Consider the following 9,385-nt stretch of genomic DNA (forward strand, 5'->3'; position numbering starts at 1 on the left):
TGCGTCATATTATGACCAGTCATGGAAAGTCATTCACTTTCAACGACATGCGTCGTACGCCGTTAAAAACTATTTAACGACAAATTTTGCGCGTTGTTGTTACTTTTTCTATGACATGCTAGCGTACGCTGTTAAAAACTATTTGACAGCAAATTTTGTGCGCCATCGTTAATTTTTCTACGACTAGTTTTGCATGCAGTTAATTATGCAGTTAATTGGCGAAACAAATAATGACACTGATTGTGTGCCGTAAAATATGTAATACAACGACTAATTATACCTGCTATAGAATATGCAATTTTTTTTTTTTTTAAATTGAGCATGTTCTATTTGACCAATTTTGTATAATCTAACAAATATTACAAACAAGTATCACAAAACATCAATCAACCGCCAAAATATTATTTGAAACATCAAAAAGAAACTATATCCATAAATCATAAACATTCAACAATTGTCTATGCATTCCAAACATTCAAAAACTATATCCTTAAGTTCTAAACTGTACAAAAAGCTTAAACCACTCAAAACTATGCATATTTAACTTTCTAAACATATCGACAATTATTAATGGATTATCTAAAACTATCGACAGCAGTTCCTATAGTAGTTGCAGCTGCATCTGTAGCAAATGCACTTGCTCCTATCACAGGAACAAGGGTGCCCAATGTATGTGTTAAGGCACTTAAACCCGCGGCAATAGCTGGAGCAACTAACCCTATTGCATTTCTTGTCTGCATGACAAAGAAAACTTCACATAAGTACAAAAATCAACGACTCAAGGACAAAAATATTTCTTAAGGTATTAAGAAGAGATTAAGAAATTTTAAAACATCAACAAAACATTTCCAAAATTAATAAGATAATTCAATGGCCCCATAAAAGCAATGTTATAATGAAAAATTACTAAAAATTCAAGATCTCAATAGTCTCAACGTATGCGCAAATAAAATCCACAAAAAGCAAAACTTTTTTTTTTATACCTCTAATGAAGTTGCCTTTTTTGTTGCAATGTTTCTGGAGGGAAATGAGTAGAAATCTTCAAACGGACCATTAAGTTTGTACAGGAAAATATAGTTTGGTACTAAATCCAAGCCATAAGAAGCTCAAGAGAAAAATTAAATTTAAAAAGAGGAAAAGGTGGAATTAATCTACTTCAATGAAACACCTACTTGGGACTTGCATAATTATGTTAAAGGATCTCTATGTATGAGGTTTAGGTTTGTATAGGTTTTATCCATTACCATTGTAAGTTCCAAAATAAAGGGTCCAAGTCAAATTAAAGTCTATATTATTTACAAGTTTAAAAAGAAACTTTCAATCCATTATAGAAGAAATTTAGATAAGTTTTAGTAGCTTTAGGCACTTTTTGGAACAATGTGATGTAATTCTACCTGAGTACTTAGTAGCAAATAGATAAGATAAGGAACTATAGGAACTATAGAAAATACATGAGATTATTATTTGTAGTTTATCTATAGATCAGTTAGAAAGAAAAATATCAACAACTATGCCACGAGAGAAGCAAACATGTTTTATTTTTTTTTAAAATTTTTTTTAACAAAAAACATGTTATGTTGAATGAATGTGTAATGAATAAGAACAATAATAACAATAATTAAAGAAACGAAGATAAGAAGAAATGTTCTAGATTATTTTCTAGGTACCATAGTTCATACAATGTGGAATGCGCAAGACATGCATAGGCATCAAGTAAATCCAGCTTAGACAGACCTCAATGACATGGTGAGATTAAAGCTTACAGGTATTAGCTTGTGGGGAAGTTGAAGACCATCAGTGCCTATGAATGCCCCTCCATTAATCCTCTCATCTTGTAGTGCTTCCCCTGCAACCATAAGATACCAAATCCTAAAAAAATACATATTTATAATATAAATGAATATTTTTTGGCGAGAAATGTATACCCAAAAAAATAAAATAAATGTGAAACCACCACAAAACAGTTTCTACTCTATGCTAGGACTATCCATAGAAAAGCAACATCATAATGATTTACCCAATTTATCTAGGGGTGCAACAACTGTCCCTCTCAGTAGCAGTGACAACTGAGTAATAAAGTAGACTTTAGTCAGAACACAACAATATTGAACTACTCTCAAAACCAAATCATTTAAAGATAAATGATTCCCAGCTGTGAATGGTGAAACTGTGAAATTTTCCCAAGATGAGCATTGGCCCCAATTTGCAAGCTGAGAGAATGTAACCAATGTGTGCCCATCACCACTAAAGTCAATATCTAAGAATGAGCCATGTGTGTACCAAATGATGAATACACCAATAGTTGCCATTCCAACATATAGCCCAATCACCTGCACATAATCCATTTGTTAATTATACAGATTATTATACTTCAATCTCATGGAAATCAGTTTTTGCAATGTGAAATTAGTTTTTCCAAACTTTTTACCAGATAACAGAATAAAGTCCAAGGATTGATGAGCATGTCATCACTTTGGCGAGGCGGTTTTTCATGATGTCCCTATCTGGTGGATTGAATCCAAGGGCTGTCGCGGGAGGTCTATCTGTGACAAGGTTGACCCATAAGGGTTGGACAGGGATTAGGCCTTCTGGGACCCCTAATTTTGCTGTTAAAAATATTGAGGCAACCTCACCTATATTTGAGGAGATCATGTACCTGCAATATGGTGAAAACCATTCACAACATTAGCCCAATTGAAAGTTCATTTCTGCTACAAGCAAGATTATGAATTACCCTTTTCTTGATGTGTAAAAAACTGCAAATGTTTATAAATGATTCAAGACATAGTTTTATTGTTGAGATGGATTAATTCTATCATTGTAGATTTTCCCTTAGGAAACATTTTTTATCAACTATTTTAATGCAGTGACTGATTTTAGGATTGGTTTCTTCTATATAAACCAAGTATTGTGATGGTGAAAACAGTTTTTTGGTGGTTAAAATTGTGTTTCTTTTTCTTTTAACTTTTGGTATTCAGTATGCATCAGCCAACTGTTGATGCCTTTAATCCTTGCATTTATACAGAATCAACAAATTTAAAAAGAAAAAATAATTTTGCTTTTGGTATTCATTCTTGAATCAACCTATTCAAAATCTTGCTCTACTTTTCTCTTTATATTCTTCGATCATTTATTGCTTAGAGGGGAAGATGGGAAAGCACCAGATGAAAGCCTTCATGTTGTTGTAGATAGACCTTCTTTCACTTATTGCAGTGACTATCGTACTGGAATTATCATCAGCCAGCACCATATCAGAAGCTTCCTTAGCAACCTGGAAAGAGAAGAGAAATTAGTTTCAAGTTTCAAACAATGCTAACCTAAAGAAAATGAAGAAAAAACACGCCTCTGTCCCAGCAATTCCCATAGCTATTGCAATAGAATTGGCTTCGTTTGGCTGGGATTATAAGTCCATTTTTCTATAAAAATTTCATAAGAAAACTTTAGGTCATTGGCTTGCTTATTTCCCTCCAAATGCCAATTTTAAACACTTCAAAAATTCAATAGACAAGTCACAAAAAAAAAAAAAAAAAAAAAAAAAAAAAAAGAAGAAGAAGATAAAAGGAAAAAAAAAAAAAAGTTAGGAATTTGCAAAACAAATTAGTTACTTACCAACAGATCCTCAGTTTGGTCAATTGATATCAATGGTGGAACTTCCTCCTCCTCAGGCTCAGGCTTCTGTTGTGTATCTACCAGTGTTTCTTTATCTTCAACTTCTTCAACTTCTTGTTGTTCACTTTCTTCAGGGGCAGCTTGCTCAGGTTCTTCACTTGTCTCCTCATACTCCTATATTGTTGTTAACAACCGAATCAACACAAACATTCCACAAATAAACAATGTCAATACCCGTCTCATTCATTTTTTTTCATGTGCCCCCCAATGTGTTGTGTCATGATTTTTTGAAAATCATTGTGTCGGCATATCCATGTTGTGCTGTATCTGTGTCCCTTGTTCATGTCCATACTTCATAGATTTATATACATTGAAAATAAAAATATATAATAAAAAATTCATATTCCTACTGTCCATATCCTTTTTTTTTTTAAGAAAAAGACTGTGTCATATATCCGTGTGTGTATATGTAACTGTATTTGTGCTTCCTAGGTAATCCTGATGTAAGTGAATCAAGGCTATCATGAAGTGGATCCAGTTTAGAAAATAAAATCATTTTTAAGACCTTGATTTTGCACAGTCTAAAACATTTTTTAATATTTACAAACTCATCAAGAATTAATCTAGGTCCCTTGTGGTTCAACACAAAGGTCAGTCCAGAAAAGCAACTTTTTGAATGACTTTGTTAAAATGACTCACTGAGAGAGGAAGTTTGCATCAATAAAATTAGGTAATACTTCTTAAGAGACTTGATCCAATCAGAGTTTGACCTAAATTCTTATAATCCATTGTATTCATATATTTAGCTAGGTTTCTACATATATGCAGTATGCTTTGGCAACTATTAACATATTACACAGTGAGGGCCAGGAGCACAACATGATGAAGATATAATACTTCTACCTTAATCATACTCAATCTCTCTCTAAAATATGAAAGTAATAGTAGTTGTGGTGAAACCTAAACAGAAAGAAAAGTTTCCTCAACAAAAAAATAAAGAAGAAAAAGGGCATTTAGTGACATTGTAATAAACATTTAAATGACTGAAGTTGTGTTGTCATGGTAATAAGACATCTCAACAATTTAGAGTTTTACTTCAGCTATAAATTCTGCACAATAATCAATCTACCTAACTCTATTTTGGACAACTAGATTTCAGAATATATTGAGTGAAAGTGTATAAATTTCCAGAAATTTAACAACGAATAGTAATCAATAAAAAGTATATGTAATTTTGACGATTCACTTTTCCTTTGGTTGAATATTTCCAATGAAATTGAAGTAAAAGTAGGCCAGATGATTAATACTATGAATTAGGTCCCCGCCTCAAGTCCATTTATGACCTGCCAAAAGAGATATTAGAATGACAAAATAGATTTATGACAATTTTAAATAGTAAAGTTGCTGATTTCAGGCACTAATTTTGACAATTTAGAGGGGGAGTTCACAATGAGCCAAGAGGAAAACACCAAAAAATTGAAAAAATAAAATAAAAATAAAATCACCAACCATGTGGCAAATTTTGGGTTCATTTACCCATGGAAATGACATGATACAATGCCATGAATCTGATAAGGGAAAAAATAGAGCATGAGCATGAGCATGAGCATGAGCCATGATTGCTTAAACAGAGCAACAAAAGCACTACGTTTCAAGGTATACCTCCCAAACATGACAGGACTAGTATCAAAGGTGAGCCTTCCTCTAGATTGTCTTGTAACCTCATTCCACACATTATCAAACTCTTTTATTCTAATGCTATCCAGAGGCCAGAAGTAGTGAACCTGCAGATTAATGAAATTTTAACTACGTAAAAGAGATTTAAACATAGAGTTACATGGTATAGCTATTAATTTCATTTGTTTCATTTGTTTTGTCAATAAGCTAAGAAACAAAATCTTGGTGGCCACTGGCCATATAAAAAATCAACAAAGCTAACACATAATGCAAGGTGGATATACAAGAGACCAACACATTTTAAAATAATGAAGACCTTGACAAAGCTAACATATAAAAGTCATGTTGACTACTTTTTGGTCACATAAATCTATGAATTATATAAAAAAAATATAAAATATAAAAAAATCAAACAAAATATTTTGATGGATCATAGAAATCTAAGTGTCTTAGGCACTTAGGAAACCAATCACATATCAATAAAGAATCACCATGAGGATTGATAAAAAATATAGCAGCTCAGCAACTAACATTAGTAAGATTAAAAAAAGCCCCATTTGCTAGAGCTAAAATGGTTCCAACTTTCAAGACAAATCGATTTCCTTTGCTCTTATTTCTCAAAGAATCAAGATAAGAAAAGACCTAGAAGAGACTAAACATTCAAAATAAACTTTTTGTTTTCAGATTATGAAAATTGAAAACAAAACCAAACCGAGTATCAGACCTTCCTTCATTTATTGAATTTTAAGATGTAGACCAAGTAATAATTTATTCCCATGGTATGTAGGAGGTTGCATCAGCATGTTTAGACTTTAGATAGCGCCAGGAAAAGTTTGATGATCTATTCTGACATTTTCACATTGTCATTAGTTGATGATTCCTTCTGATTATGTTTTATTAAATTCTTGATTGGGACTCTAATATATTAGATTGAGCAGTGGTTAAAATGGTGAAAACTGATAAGTCAAGAAAATACATATCTACAATTTACAATTATGACTAACCCCATCTAAACCGATGTTTTGGTTTTGTGCCATTATAGTAGCATGCAATTAACAGAAACCAATGCCGCAAGGTCTAATATAGACTTGGCTTTCTAGCTGACATGAAAATAAAAGTAACAAACAATTATATTAGCAGAGTTGTAATAGTATAGAATTACAAAGATCACCTCAAGTATTTAGTTCTAGTGGATCTAGGACCTCATACACTTTCACATGGCCATTTGAATATGCAGCAACCTGTACAGAAGTCAAAGAAAACACCATAGACATCATCAAAATCACAATTCACAATTCCTTGTTGTACTATGTTTCCATAGAGCAATACATCTAAAAATATAATAAAATAAAAACTAACAGCGTAAATTATAGAAACTTGAAAAGCCCACAGCTATTTAGAGCAGAAAATGGGGCTATTACAAATTAATACAAAAATAACCACATTTCAATAACACTTGAAATCTTCTTCTCATAGACCCATCAAAATTCACATGAAAACAATAACTCAATTTGCTCTTGTCCTTGTCCAATCGATCCACGTTTGCAACAGAGGCAGATAGTCAAGGGCATGTTTGGTTTGTCTCTCAAAACATGTTTTTGGAGAGAAAAAATTTCAAAAACTTGTTTGGTTTAATTTTTTAAAAATAAATTCCAAAATACCGTAGAAATCAAAACATGTTTGGCCTCAGATATTTCAAGATATTTCATCTAATTCCTCACTGTAAAAAAACCCTAGAAATCAAATCCTAGCATCATATATTAGCCAAAATCAAAGCGTATATCATAAGCCCCCAAAACACTAGAAAGCAAAGACCCTAAATTCATACCTGCTTTTCGGGTCAGACCCATTTGCCGTCGATCCATTCCCGGCGAACTTGCAACTCCGAAAACCAAAACTCGATCTCGTCGGGATGGTTCTAGAAGGTGACTACGAACTTGGAATTGTTGAGAACTATGGTGATGACACCAATCCACCATCCATCACATTAAGACGCATCGACAACATCGTATATTTTGAAGGAAAGAACAAGGTCAGACTCTGAAGGAGGAGGCAAAGGCCTAATGAAGTCGGGTTTGACGTGTTCTCTCAAGGGGGTAGAGCCACCATCGTCTAACAAGCTCCGGTACTCAACGAAGAACTGGTCATTCTTCTTCTTTAAAGATGAAGCCCTAGAAGAAGAAGGGGTGTCCAGAGATGATGAAAGCACATAGAGATGGAGAGATAGCGTGGCAGAGAGAGATAGTGAGGGCTGAAGGCTTTTTTTTTTTTTTTTTTTTTTTTTTTTTTTTTTTTTTTTTTTTTTTTTTTTGGCTCTCAAAATTTTTATTTTGGCGTCTATTTTTATTTTAGTCGTACTATTTACGACAGAAATTGTGTGTCGTGAAAAGTAAAATACTTTTAACGGCTAGCATATGTGCATCGTAAAAAGTGAACTTTTTAACGGTTGACTTTTTGTGCACCGTAAAAGTATAATATTTTTAACGGCTGATTTTTTATGTGTCATGAAATGTTTAATATTTTTAAAAACTGATGTACGCATGTCGTGTATAGTTGATGTATTAACAGCATGTTATATGCACGTTGTGGAAAGTTTTATTATTTACGGCTGACATTGGAAGTCGTAAAAAAAATCATCATTATTAGTATTCACGGCCTACACAATAGACATGCCGTGGTTGGAAAATTATTTACAACATGCAAAAAAAGTAAGTCATAAAAGTGAGAAACCACGGCTTGCATTTACTGTATGTCGTTAATGTGGAGCCGTAAAAACTCAATTTTGTCGTAGTGACATCATCAGCGCATGAGCTTCTTGGACGCCTATAGGGGTTATCACCAAATTGCCATGCATCCAGAAGACCAGGAAAAGACCGCATTCTTTACCCCAAGGGGAACCTATTGCTACAAGGTCATGACCTTCAGACTGAAGAATGTGGGAGCAATATACCAGAGGCTAGTTACCACTATGTTTAAGGAACAACTCGGCCGCACCATGGAAGTATACATCGATGACATGGTGGTGAAATCCAAGGAAAAGCGTGCCCATCTAGCCAATTTATCAAAGACCTTCAGCAATCTCCGAAAGTACAAGATGAAACTGAATGCCTTGAAATGCACATTCAGCATCGGATCTGGCAAGTTTCTCGGCTACATTGTGAACCATTGTGGAATACAGGCCAACCCGAAGCAGATCACAACAATTCTAGAACTTGGCTTCCCTCAGTCAGCCAAAGCAGTTCAGAAGTTGATGGGAATGGCCGCCGCCCTCAATAGCTTTATCACCCGTTCCTCAGATCGCTGTCGATAATTTTTTCACACACTTCAGCAGAGCAAAGCATTTGAATGGACATCGGAATACCCGAACGCACTGGACGGCTTGAAAACTTATCTTCATTTAGTGCTACTCTTAGCAACCCCATCGCTGGGTGATCTGCTCATCTTGTATCTGGCAATATCCGATCAGGCAATTAGCGTCGTGTTATTGAAGGAAGAACTTAGGGAGCAGCGACCAATTTACTATGTAAGAAAGGCAATGGTTGATGTCGAAACACGATACCTACCACTGGAAAAACTTACCCTAGCTCTCGTCTTGGTTGCCAGAAAGTTGTTGCATAGGAGTGTTAATGGACTATCCTCTCTAAGCAGCGCTCCATAGTGTGGAAGCATCGGGGTGAGTCTCTAAATAGGCTTTGTAACTCGGCCAGTATGACATCCAGCTTTTGCCCAGAACGACCATTAAGGGGCAGGTGTTGGCCGACTTTGTAGCCTAGTTCACAGGATGCCACGCTAACTTTAAGTTTGATCAAGTCCACCTTCAACCACAACCGACTAGAGAATGTATGTTGGAGACATCTGGAAAATGTATTGTGATGGATCATCCAACCAACGTGGCAGTGGGGCAGGCGTAGTAATCATGACCCTTGAAGGGGCGATAATTGAACAGGCAGTCAAACTAGGTTTCGATGCATCAAATAACGAGGCCGAATACAAAGCATTGCTAACCGTCCTTCAAAACGCACTTCATCTTGGTGCACGACAGTTACATGTTTTTCTGTGATTCAAAGTTGGTCATCAACCAATTAAAAGGGGAATATGC

The 9,385-nt window shown here is 34.7% G+C and overlaps 1 pseudogene across 1 annotated transcript; it reads right to left on the reverse strand.

The window, feature by feature from the left end:
- Positions 1 to 404: 404 nt before the first annotated feature.
- Positions 405 to 7,604, reverse strand: LOC114306629 (uncharacterized; annotated as a pseudogene). Its single transcript, XR_014336841.1, has 10 exons — positions 7,115 to 7,604; positions 6,458 to 6,527; positions 5,272 to 5,393; positions 5,119 to 5,177; positions 3,610 to 3,783; positions 3,162 to 3,271; positions 2,429 to 2,656; positions 2,018 to 2,330; positions 1,764 to 1,846; positions 405 to 734 (listed from the first exon to the last, which is right to left on the reverse strand). The product of XR_014336841.1 is annotated as an uncharacterized LOC114306629 (transcript).
- Positions 7,605 to 9,385: the final 1,781 nt, after the last annotated feature.

Source organism: Camellia sinensis, chromosome 1 (assembly GCF_055761805.1).
Source record: "Camellia sinensis isolate YWXY chromosome 1, ASM5576180v1, whole genome shotgun sequence".
In the NCBI taxonomy this organism is placed as follows: Eukaryota; Viridiplantae; Streptophyta; class Magnoliopsida; order Ericales; family Theaceae; genus Camellia; species Camellia sinensis.